The sequence below is a fragment of the Ambystoma mexicanum genome, chromosome 6p (assembly GCF_040938575.1).
Source record: "Ambystoma mexicanum isolate Mex_15411 chromosome 6p, UKY_AmexF1_1, whole genome shotgun sequence".
Lineage (NCBI taxonomy): Eukaryota > Metazoa > Chordata > Amphibia > Caudata > Ambystomatidae > Ambystoma > Ambystoma mexicanum.
Window position 1 is genome coordinate 707295506 of NC_090935.1, and position 12780 is coordinate 707308285.

A 12780-nucleotide genomic window follows, 5' to 3' on the forward strand; every position below is an offset into this window, starting at 1 on the left:
ACGGATTTTCACCAAATTTGGACCAGGAGCAGCGGCTTGGTCCCGAAAGCGTGTATACTTTTTTTTTTGGACCCTCAGATTTAGTAGATTACAAATCAGAGTACTGTGCAATTTGCTCAGTTTCTGTATTTGTTGCTAAAATCATTGGGTCTGTGGGAGAAAAAAAATCCATGTTGGATTAAAAAAAACTTTTTCTGTTATGCTACAGTTTATTTGTTTGTTTGTTTTCAGTGTTCACTTGTTGTTTCTGGCTAATGCTTTATACTTTGGCTTGTTGTATTTTTTTGGAGCAGTTAGATACCAATTGGCGTATTCTAACTGTCTATTTTTTTGATATATTTTAGTGGTATTGATTTATCTATTTGGATATTGTTAATTTTTGGGACAGTTAGATACCAATTGGCGTATTCTAACTGAGTATTTGTTGGTCTAATTTAGTGGTATTCATTTATCTGATTAGTTGTTGTAGAATCTTTGAGCAGTTAGATAGCTTTTGGAGTATTCTAACAGTTTATATTTTTTTAACACACGTTTACTTAGGGTTTAAATACAGTTTAGTTATCAATTTTTGGTTTTAAGAACATCAAATAAGTGTTTGTAAGATTTCCTGGTAATCTCTGCTTTAGAGTAATGGTACTATCATTACATTCAAACCATCCACATTTCTTTTTTATATATGCAGTGTAGTGCCCTGAATTGGTTGTGGCTCCTGCGTGGTAGATTAAACCTATTGTTGTGAAGGTTTTCTTACTAAGTGATATTTGACCATGTGTGAATCCAGTCAGCTTGCAGTTGTTTTTGGTACCATCTGCATTGTAACGTAGAAGCATTAGTATTATGTATTTACTATGTGTTTGTATTAATAACGTGCAGCGATTATCTGAATTGCAGGTAGAGCATAATCTACCATGGTTTGCATTTTGTACAAGTCACTGAAATGGAATGGATTCACAATTTGGTATTGATATATATATGAAGCGTTCATTGGGATTTCTTCTTGTGTCACATTGTTGCAGAGAGTGCATGTATGTTTCCACATGTATGAAATCTGAAAGATTTAATTTATAGGTATGTTTTTGTTTTCCAGTACTTGTAGTAAGTACATTAGAAATTCTTGTGGATCTTCTTGTGAATTTATAGTGAATTTCACCATTCCAGCACAGTAGTCCAATTGTTGTCTTATTCCAAATACACTATACGTGTTGTCAGGATTATTTGCTGCATTTCTGTGAAGTACTAACATTTGCAAACACAATGGGTCTGTACTGTGTAAGTAAATGTTGTCAACAATTGGTGGTAATTGAAATAGAATATTCATTGCTACATTTGCGTAGCAACTTACACCAACTATATTTGAGAATTTAAATGGTCCAGGTAGTTCTGTATCTTACTGCTTTTTTTGGAGTTTGTCTTCCTTCTTTAAAGAAGTACTTGATTTATTTTTCTTTTATAACGTTTTACTTTTAGTGGAACAGAATATGTGTTTAGGTGGGGGTGTATAGGGAGCGAAGTCTATTGTATTCTAAAATGCAAGGAATATCAGCGTTTATTTTACTTGCATCAAAGATGATTAGAAATAGAGCATCAAGTGTACGTAAGCGTGATAGTGCTACATAGCTCATGCCTTCTTTAAAGACTGTGTTACCAATATCTATCATTGCTTTGTCTAGGGTAAGACCTTGTGATTTATGAATCGTGACTGCGTATGCAAGAGTTAAAGAAAATTGCTCTCTGCGTACATACATATCTTTGAAGAGAAGGAATCTAGCTGTTGAGCGTCCTATCCTTTTACTTCGGAAAGTTTGTCAAAGAGTATATTGACAAACTGAATTTTGTTGTCGTGTGGGTATGTTTGAAAGCCAACAACTGTACCCAGTGCTCCATTAACTAGTCCTTGGTCCACGTCAAAGTTACGTTTAAGCATTACTCTGCAATTTAAGGATCATTTTAATATCTTTTCTAAGCCTGCTGTGTTTGAGATTGATTTTTCTAAACTATTTAGTCTTGTTGTGGCCATGTACATCTAGTTTGTCTGTGACGCTACTTTCCAAGATTGGTTGCATTTCTTTACTTAGCATGATTTCATTGAATTTGAAACAGCTTGCAAGAGTTGGCATTAAAGCCATACAATTGACTTTTTTGTGGGATAATTGTTCCATAACATCTGTAGCACATGCATTATCGCCATAAAGTGCGTTAATGTGCCGGGTTTTCAATATTGCTTCTGCTTCTTTAGAAAGTATACCAACTCTGATACTTTTTAAAATGTTGGCATGAGTGAGATCTGCAGATTGCTGCATGTTTTCTGTTAATTCTCTGTATTGGAAATGTTGCCAAAGGTTGGCATTTCCAATGCTGCCAACCTTTTTATGGCAGAGTTTGTGTCCTAATGTTTTAAAAATAGGCTCACCTTTTACTGGTGTTAATTGAAAAAGATCTCCAAAAACAATAATGTGTTTTCCTGCAAAGAGCTCTTCATAGTCTGTTTTGAGTACTTCTTGTAATCTGAGGTGAATCAAAGCTAACATCAGGTTGGAGACCATGCTCACTTCATCTATTAGTAGCATTCTCATTTGTTTCAATACTCTGCATAATTCCATTGCAGCTTCTGAAGAAAGTTTGTAATAGTCTAATTTGTTCTGGTGTTCTACTGGTAATAGTAGTAATCAGTGTAATGTAACACCACCTTTGTTGTAGGCAGCTAAACCTGTGGGGGCAGTGACAACAGCTGACAGTTTGTTGTTTGTCAATTATTGAAGGAACTTACTAATGATTTTGATTGGGAATGTTTTGCCAGAACCAGCTTCACCACTGACGTACAGTAGTATAGGTTAATAATTATGGCAGGAACATTCTTTATTTTCATGTTTTACACCATGTGCAATTTGTTTTGTTATTTCTTGAAAAATGCTACTTTGCTCATTGTTTAGTTTTGATTGTAGTTAAGTCTTCATTATCTTCATACTGACACATGGTGTTTTCTACTTCTATCATAGCTAATTCTGCCTCATTTATTATTAGTGGTGCTCCCAGTGGTTCTTGGCTTCCTGTTACAGAACGTTTACTACTTTCAGGAGTGTCCTTATCTAGTTGGGCTTGGAGATCTTCTTCGTGTTGCTGTTCATTGTGCAACATTGTTTTGTACTGTGTAAAGTTTACATCAGTTATAGTGCTTTCATTTGCTTTGAAAGCATCATCATATGAGTCATAGTTATCTAGTAATTGTTCTTCTTTTCTCCATGGTTTGAAGAGTTGTAGCAGGGACATGTAATATACTTCTTTATGTTGAGGAGTCGTTAATGACAATTTGATATGATTAATTAAATTTGGTTTAGTGAGTTTAACTAAGCTGCCTTCATAGTTTGTCACTCTATATTTACCTTTTTTTTCATCAGGTTTCATATTATTTCTGTATGTGTAGTTTTGGGTGGTATAGACACATGTTTTCCAAAGTATTACTTCTGTTTGGGTAGTATGTGTCTAATAAATTGTTTTTTAAAATGTCTTGGCTGTTGGGATCATGTTTGGGTATTGTTTCTATATCTTCATATGATTTTAGAACTCTTTTTCTAGATTTAGCTGGACCAAGACTTAGCCATACTATATTTTCAGATTTACCATACAATGCAGTACCAGTTAAACGATCAGCTGCTTCATGTGATCCACATTCTCTATGGGTGAGCATTTTTATGCCCAAGCAGTATAATTTCTGAGATACTGTTTTATCTGATGACAGGTCATTCCAGAGGTCTTGGAGCTCTGTTTTTTCTGCTTTAGTTAAGTATGCTGTGACATATCGTGCAACTGCAGTAGAATTGTCTGCAATGTACTGCACATCTATGTTTGCATTCCATAAGTGGGCAATGATTGCATTATAATCATTGATATAGTTTTCTTCTTCTTTTCTTTTTATGTAATATGTTCTTTTAGGTGACTTAACTTTAACACTATGTCTAACTGAAGACATGAGGTTGTTCACTTGACCTGTATTTGTAACTGGTCTAGGGAAACCAAATCGGCATTTGGTGTAGTATTTCCCTTTGTTTTTGTATTTGCGACGACCATATTTTCCACATTTGTGTCTTTGAAATTGTAAAATTTGTGCATGAAGATCACTATTTGTGGCTTCTGTTGGAATTTCACAAGTGACATATTTTTCAATAAACTGTAAAACAGTGGCATCACTGTCTTGACCAAATTTAGGAGCATTTTTAATCCATAAAAGCATGTGGATATGTGGTGCTCCTCTGGCTTGGTATTCTTTTCTCCAAAAGAAGTGTTGCACTTCTCCAAGGGGAGGAACAGTTTTATTACAAATAAAATGTAGCATAGCAATGAAGCGATGGTGAAAATATCTGAAACATTAACAGGATCCAAAGAACAAAGTTCTCCAGGTGTTAGTATATCTATGTTTGTTTTGTTTTTATTTGATATGCATAGGAAACGTGTAAATCTTCCCATGCATATTCTGCACAACTTAATGTAACAAACCAAGTGGGTGGGCCAAGGTTTCTGATCATACAACGTACATCTCCATGACGTTGAAACCAGTACTCTTTAGTACCACACATATTTGCTAATAGATTTGTAATATTTGATTGTAAAACCTCATCCTTTTGTTGCACTTTTTCTAATAATTGTGTAGCTGTCATATTTTGAAAGTGTGATCCTGATTTTAATATGTGTGCAACTCTGTAACATAAAGTTGCTAGTTCACTTCCAAAGAGTAGGTGGAATATGTATTCCACATTTTGTCTAAATCTGGGATCTTCAGAATACATCCGTAATGAGCGGTATTCTGAAGCTGATATTTGAATAGGTCTATCATCATACCTTCCTCCTTTGCCTGTAGAAAAGAGTAGAGGAAAAGCACGTGCTTCTATACTTTTTTCCCATATGCTGATTGGCGATCCTTTTGTTTGACGCATTTGGTAAGTTTCCAGTACATCTTCTACGGTGTCATTACAGTGCAAAGGATGAATTGTATAATGGTCTAAAGTATTTTGTATTGTAGCAGGATCTAGTAGCTCAAATTGACCAGTTTCTTGTGTTTCTTGAATTATTTCAGTTGTATCTTTCAAGTTTTCTTCAATATTAATTTCTTTGTAATATTCATTATTCTCTTTAAGATATTGGAAGGCTTGTCTAACTTTATATAAATCTAACAGCTGTTGCCATATTTCTTTGTCTTTTGTAGGTACTCCATTTACTAAGATAATTGAAGATTGATGCATTGGACATTGCACTCCTAGAGTATGCACATTTTCTTTTAGATCTAATGGTAAATAAACTACTTTTCCACGAATGCCTTTTACCAATTCAGAGGGAGGTAATTTAGCTGTTTTTGGTTGAAGGCATATTATTGCTTGAAATTATGATGCTCTCATATAAATTAAGTTGTTGTAGGGGTTTTGGTACTGGGTATAATTCCAAATTATTTGTGATAGCACGTGAAGGAGTTTGGTTGTTGTCAAGTTTTTTTAGTGCAGTAACTGCAAAGTATTAAGGGCTCAGTTATTTCGTATTTGTTTTCTGCTACAAGGTAGAGAGCTAATTCAAACCATTTAGAATCTTCATTGTCTTCTATTTTGTATGATAGGTCTACAGTTTTTGTGTTACTTTTATAAAAAGTTCTACGGCAACATTCACATACATGGTTTGGTACTTCAGCTGATGTACTTTTAAATTTTAGTATTTCTTTTTTGTATGTGTTTAGCAAAAGGTTGCCATATGTAGAATTGTTGCTTAATTGGTTTAAAGCTATTTCATTCTGTAAATGGCTTTCACTTCCAAAATATTTTTTCTGGATATAGTGAATTTCTTCAAATAGGTCTTTTGCTGCACCATGTAGAAGGATGTTATTTAACTTTGCTAGTGCTAAAGCAGGACTTTTAGCATAGTACAGTTTATAGGCTAGATTTCTTATAGTTGAATGATGTGTTGATATCCTTTTGATATCATGGAAAGTGGTTTTACAAGTAGGTCCTGTAATGCAGGCCAATGAATGTTCTTGTACTCCTGTGTTCTTGCGCACTGGACAGGTATCCATATTTTGCAGTAATTTAATTTTGATTTTGTCTTTGCTTTTTACATATTTATTGAGGAATTGGCCTAAAGATTTGAAACATTGGTTGGGAATGTTACACATTGACGTGCATGGCCATTTGTACACTAGACGTTCTGATTCAGTTTAATGGAGGGGTAATTCTAAGTTTTCAGGGCATATTTTTGTAAGGAGTACTTCTTGTTCCATTATGGTATTATTCACTTTTTCATAACCTCGACCACTGCTATGTATGGCAATTGTATTTGTTTGCTTTTGTTTGTACGCTTCTTCATTAAAATATGGTTCTGTGCTCGTAGTGTGATTCCATTCACCTCCGCAGATACTTAAGAAGTTCTTTCTGTTGACATTTCGCTTATTGAGAAGTCTTTTTTGTAATTTAGTTATTAGTTTTGTTAGTGGTTTCATTTTGTTTAACAGTAAAATAAATAAATTTGTTTTCAGAAGAATTGCACTGTCCATCAACGCTTCTAAGATTAATTTCCTACGATAGGTTTTAAGCATTGAACCTGATTTCTCTCCTGTTTTTATAAGATTTTGAAGGACTTTGTGATGGTACATTTTGGCTAAAATACTTTTCTTGGTATGCTTACTTTGCACTATATTAACATATGAAGAAGTAGCTTTATCTGGAGTGATAGCTGATTTTCTGTTAATTGTGTTTTGGTTTGTTTTACATTTTGATAGAGGAGGCAAAGTTTTTGTACTTGAAACTTCTTGTGTTTCACTAAATGACTGTATTAGCTGTTTTGTTTCAACTTTTTTTACAAATTCTGCTAGAGATGGATGCTTATGTTGGACACTTTTATTTTCATTTGCTCTACTTTTGCGTTGCTTTCTACGGACTTGACTTTTGGTAGGCATTCTTTAGGGTCTGTTGAAAAAAATAAAGAAGCTATGGGTTGGGGTGTTGTGGAATGTATGTGTGCTGTGTGCATGAGTGTTTGAGTAAGATGATAAAGATGTATGTAATGGTGTGTGATTGTGCATTGGGAACTACAACTAGTAGGGATAGGTATTCTTGAATTCATGTGCTACTAAACTGGGGTTCAGATGACAAAAAAAGTAAGCTAGTGGTGTGGACAACTACAAATAGTAAATCTATTGTATACAATTAAAACAGTTGTTTGTTCTATAATATGAAAATTGTAGCGTTCAGTTGGGTAATTTGTGTGTCCAAAAATAGGAATTTGTGGGCCATTCTGGCTGTAAATCGCTGTTTAAGACATGGAGATTTTTGGACAAAATGGTACACAATCTCTATTTTTAGGCACCAAAATAGCTTGTATTAACGTTATAGTATGTTTGATTAATTATACAAATATTATGGTGATATTCTACTTACTTTTTTACTTTTTTTCTTAAATTAACAGATAACTTCTTAGTTCTTCTTTGTTCTTCGAATTTGGCTGCTTCTTTTCAGGAGACTGGTCTTCACTGCAATTGTAAAAGCTTCAAATTAGTAACTTTGCTTGTTTATAGCGCTGTTTTTAATTTAGATATTGATTTTTTTAATGGAAATCCTCAGTGCCTTCTTTAAAACCATTAAACTAATTTATTTACATAAGATACATTGCATCAGTTAAGTACATATGATATGTTCTTAATGAACAAATTGTATTGAATGACTAACTGTAGCAAAAAAAAATATCTTTACAATGTCTTGTGAAATTTATAATATACCAGTGAATACCACTATTTTTGTAAGTAAGCTGTTCTAGGTAATAGCGCCTCAATGTCATGTCTAAATTAAAGTAATTATGGGGGTAATTCATAGAATTCAGTGCACAAGTGGCGCACGCGGCTGGCGCACAGTGTGCGCGTGCGAATCCCTGCGCCAGCCGCGTGTGCTAAAATCCATTTCTGCGCACACCGTATTCATGGATTCCAGCCACCAAAACCAGCCGTGGCGCACAGTGGCGCAGCGACCCTGCAGCAGCGCCAGTTACGCCCCCAAGAACGCCTCTCGCGCAGGGAAAAGCCATCAAAATCCCCAATCCAGCGCAAAGGGCTGCGCTAACCCTGTACCAGCACGGCAAGCGGGCTACGTGTATCACGGGGGTGCGCGGGAAGTACCTCACGCGATTGGCCCCGTGCGAGCAGGGTACGCGTATTTCAAGGGTGCGCGGGAAGTTCCACACGCGATTCCAGCAGGGTACGCGTATTTCAGGGGTGCGCGGGAAGTTCCACACGCGATTTCAGCAGGGTACGCGTATTTTAGGGGTGCGCGGGAAGTTCCACAGGCGATTTCAGCAGGGTACATGTATTTCGGGGTGCGGGGGAAGTTTCACACACAACATCAGCAGGGTATGTGTATTTCAGGGGTGCGCGGGAAGTTCCACACGCGATTGGCCCCGTGCGAGCAGGGTATGCGTATTTCAGGGGTGCGCGGGAAGTTCCACATGCGATTCCAGCAGGGTACGTGTATTTCAGGGGTGCGTGGGAAGTTCCACACGCGATTTCAGCAGGGTACGCGTATTTCAGGGGTGAGCGGAAAGTTCCACACGCGATTTCAGCAGGGTACGTGTATTTCGGGGTGCGGGGGAAGTTTCACACGCAACATCAGCAGGGTACGTGTATTTCAGGGGTGCGCGGGAAGTTCCACACGCGATTGGCCCAGTGCGAGCAGGGTACGCATATTTCAGGGGTGCGCGGGAAGTTCCACATGCGATTCCAGCAGGGTACGTGTATTTCAGGGGTGCGCAGGAAGTTCCACACGCGATTTCAGCAGGGTACGTGTACTTCGGGGTGTGGGGGAAGTTTCACACGCGACATCAGCAGGGTACGTGTATATCAGGGGTGCACGGGAAGTTCCACACGCGATCTCATCAGGGTACGTGTACTTCAGGGTGCGGGGGAAGTATCACACGCAACATCAGCAGGGTACGTGTATTCCAGGGGTGCGCGGGATGTTCCACATGCATTCCATCAGGGTACGTGTATTACAGGGGTGCGTGGGGAGCACCACACGTGAATTGCACGTGTGGGTCCTCCCAGGTGTTCCCTCTACACCCTCCACGGCCCCTGCAGGTGGCTCACACCACAGGGGCCTACCCTGCACATGTCCTGCAGGCACCCCATCCACCATGGCCATGCCCCCCAGCCAACACACATGTCAACTTGCACTACTGCCCACCAACGCATGTCCCCCTGTCTCCCACCACCCCCACCCCCCAGCCACCAGGGGCAACCTCCACCAGGCCCCCACCCATGTCTCCCAACACCCCCACCCCCCAGCACTGTGAGGCACCTGCCAGCAGGCCCCCACCCATGTCCAACTCATGTTCCCCACCACCCCCACCCCCCAGCACTGTGGGGCACCTGCCAGCAGGCCCCCACCCATGTCCAACTCATGTTCCCCACCCCCCCACCCCCCAGCAGTGCAGGGGCACCTTCCAGCAGGCCCCATCCCATGTCTCCCACCCCCCCACCCCCCAGCACTGTGGGGCACCTGCCAGCAGTCCCCCACCCATGTCCAACTCATGTTCCCCACCACCCCCACCCCCCAGCACTGTGGGGCACCTTCCAGCAGGCCCCCACCCATGTCTCCCCTCCACCCCCCAGCACTGTGGGGCACCTGCCAGCAGCCCCCCACCCATGTCCAACTCATGTTATCCACCCCCCCACCCCTTAGCACTGTGGGGCACCTGCCAGCAGGCCCCCACCCATGTCTCCCACCCCCCCCACCCCCTAGCACTGTGGGGCACCTGCCAGCAGGCCCCCACCCATTTCCAACTCATGTTCCCCACCACCTCCACCCCCCCAGCACTGTGGGGCACCTGCCAGCAGGCCCCCACCGATGTCCAACTCATGTTACCCACCCCCCACCCCCCAGCAGTGCAGGGGCACCTGCCAGCAAGCCCCCACCCATGTCTCCCACCCCCCCACCCCCCAGCAGTGCAGGGGCACCCACCACCAGGCCCCCACCCATGTCCAACTCATGTTCCCCACCACCCCCAACCCCCAGCAGTGCAGGGGCACCCTCCACCAGGCCCCCACCCATGTCTCCCACCCCCCCACCCCCCAGCACTGTGGGGCACCTGCCAGCAGGCCCCCACCCATGTCCAACTCATGTTCCCCACCACCCCCACCCCCCAGCACTGTGGGGCACCTGCCAGCAGGCCCCCACCCATGTCCAACTCATGTTCCCCACCCCCCCACCCCCCAGCAGTGCAGGGGCACCTGCCAGCAGGCCCCCACCCATGTCTCCCACCCCCCCACCCCCCAGCACTGTGGGGCACCTGCCAGCAGGCCCCCACCCATGTCCAACTCATGTTCCCCACCCCCCCACCCCCCAGCAGTGCAGGGGCACCTGCCAGCAGGCCCCCACCCATGTCTTCCACCCCCACCCCCCAGCAGTGCAGGGGCACCCACCACCAGGCCCCCACCCATGTCCAACTCATGTTCCCTACCACCCCTACCCCCAGCAGTGCAGGGGCACCCTCCACCAGGCCCCCACCCATGTCTCCCACCCCCCCACCCCCCAGCACTGTGGGGCACCTGCCAGCAGGCCCCCACCCATGTCCAACTCATGTTCCCCACCACCCCACCCCCCAGCACTGTGGGGCACCTGCCAGCAGGCCCCCACCCATGTACAAATCATGTTCCCCACCCCCCACCCCCCAGCAGTACAGGGGCACCTGCCAGCAGGCCACCACCCATGTCTGACACCCCCCCACCCCCCAGCACTGTGGGGCACCTGCCAGCAGGCCCCCACCCATGTCCAACTCATGTTCCCCACCACCCCACCCTCCAGCACTGTGGGGCACCTGCCAGCAGGCCCCCACCCATGTCCAACTCATGTTCCCCACCACCCTCACCCCCCTGAACTGTGAGCCACCTGCCAGCAGGCCCCCACCCATGTCTCTCACCCCCCCCCACCCCCCAGCACTGTGGGGAACCTGCCAGCAGGCCCCCACCCATGTCCAACTCATGTTCCCCACCACCCCACCCCCAAGCACTGTGGGGCACCTGCCAGCAGGCCCCCACCCATGTCTACCACCCCCCCAGCCCCCAGCACTGTGGGGCACCTGCCAGCAGGCCCCCACCCATGTCCAACTCATGTTCCCCACCCCCCCACCCCCCAGCAGTGCAGGGGCACCTGCCAGCAGGCCCCCACCCATGTCTCCCACCCCCCCACCCTCCAGCACTGTGGGGCACCTGCCAGCAGGCCCCCACCCATGTCCAACTCATGTTCCCCACCCCCCTATCCCCCAGCAGTGCAGGGGCACCCACCACCAGGCCCCCACCCATGTCCAACTCATGTTCTCCACCACCCCCACCCCCAGCAGTGCAGGGGCACCCTCCACCAGGCCCCCACCCATGTCTCCAACCCCCCACCCCCAGCACTGTGGGGCACCTGCCAGCAGGCCCCCACCCATGTCCAACTCATGTTCCCCACCACCCCCACCCCCCAGCACTGTGGGGCACCTGCCAGCAGGCCCCCACCCATGTCTCCCACCCCCCTGACCCCCAGCACTGTGAGGCACCTGCCAGCAGGCCCCCACCCATGTCCAACTCATGTTCCCCAGCCAACATGTCATCACAATCTAGATCCCTGGTCCCTATGGTCAGCCTCCAAATGCAAAACACCCACCCGAGTATTGCATCCACCCACTCATAATTGGCAATTACATGACAGAACACCAATTGCAAGTTCCGAAACAAACACATTTCCCTCACATACACCCAATGGGTGTCAGTGAATCTCAAAACCCATATCATGATATGCATGAAACCAATGAGATGATACTACACATTGAAGTTTGATAAAAAAAAATGTATTACAGGAAACATAAATAGAATCAAAAATAAAGAAACATAAATGGGAATGCACAAAAATGAAAAGAAGCATGTCCGTGAAAAAAAGCAAAAACAAAAATCAAAATCCAAAGTAATGGTGTCCAAAGTCACTGTCCACAAAACAAAATCCAATGGGAAATAAAAAAGAAAGCCATTGCTCCATGGTTAAAATGTGAAAGAAAAATACAATCCAACAGTGAACTATGTACATACAAACAAGCCAGGGTCCATTATCCCAACAAAAGAAAGGAAACCTATCTAACTACACTAACTAATAAAATAAACTATATACAAAAAGGTGGCCAATGTCCAAAAGGTCCAAAATAAATCCAAAAAAAATGAAACCTAACACTACCTACATAACTATGTACAAGGGCAGCGGGCTAGTTTGACGGCTCACTTTTGGATGTCGCGGGCCAGGGCATCATCGAACTCCTGCTCAATGTCCCGGAGGCGGTCCTCCTCCATGGCCCCGAGGGACCGCAGGGCTGTCGACGTGTCCACCTCCAAAACCCTGTGGATTGCCTCGAGGCACTCGGCCCGCCTCAGGGCCCTCCTCATGGAGTTCTCCGCCCTGACCATTGTGAGCCGTGCCTCTTCCGCCCGCTGCCGCTCCGCATCTATGGCGTGGCCCAACCGCTGCCACTCGGAAGACACTCTCTGTCCTGGGTCCTCCTGCCCTCCGGCCGATGCCTGCCCCTCCGATGTTGAAGGCCCCGAGCCTTCATGGCTCCCACCACGTTGCTGCTGCTGCTGTGCCTCTGCCCGTGCACTGCCTCCTGCTGCCTGCACATCCTCCGCCGGCCGGGGTGCAGTCGTTGATGTGGCCACCCCTGCTGGACGTCCGACTCCCGACTGTGGCAGAGATGCCTCCTCCACCAGCCTGGCCGCACCATCAGAGGCAGCTCCACAGG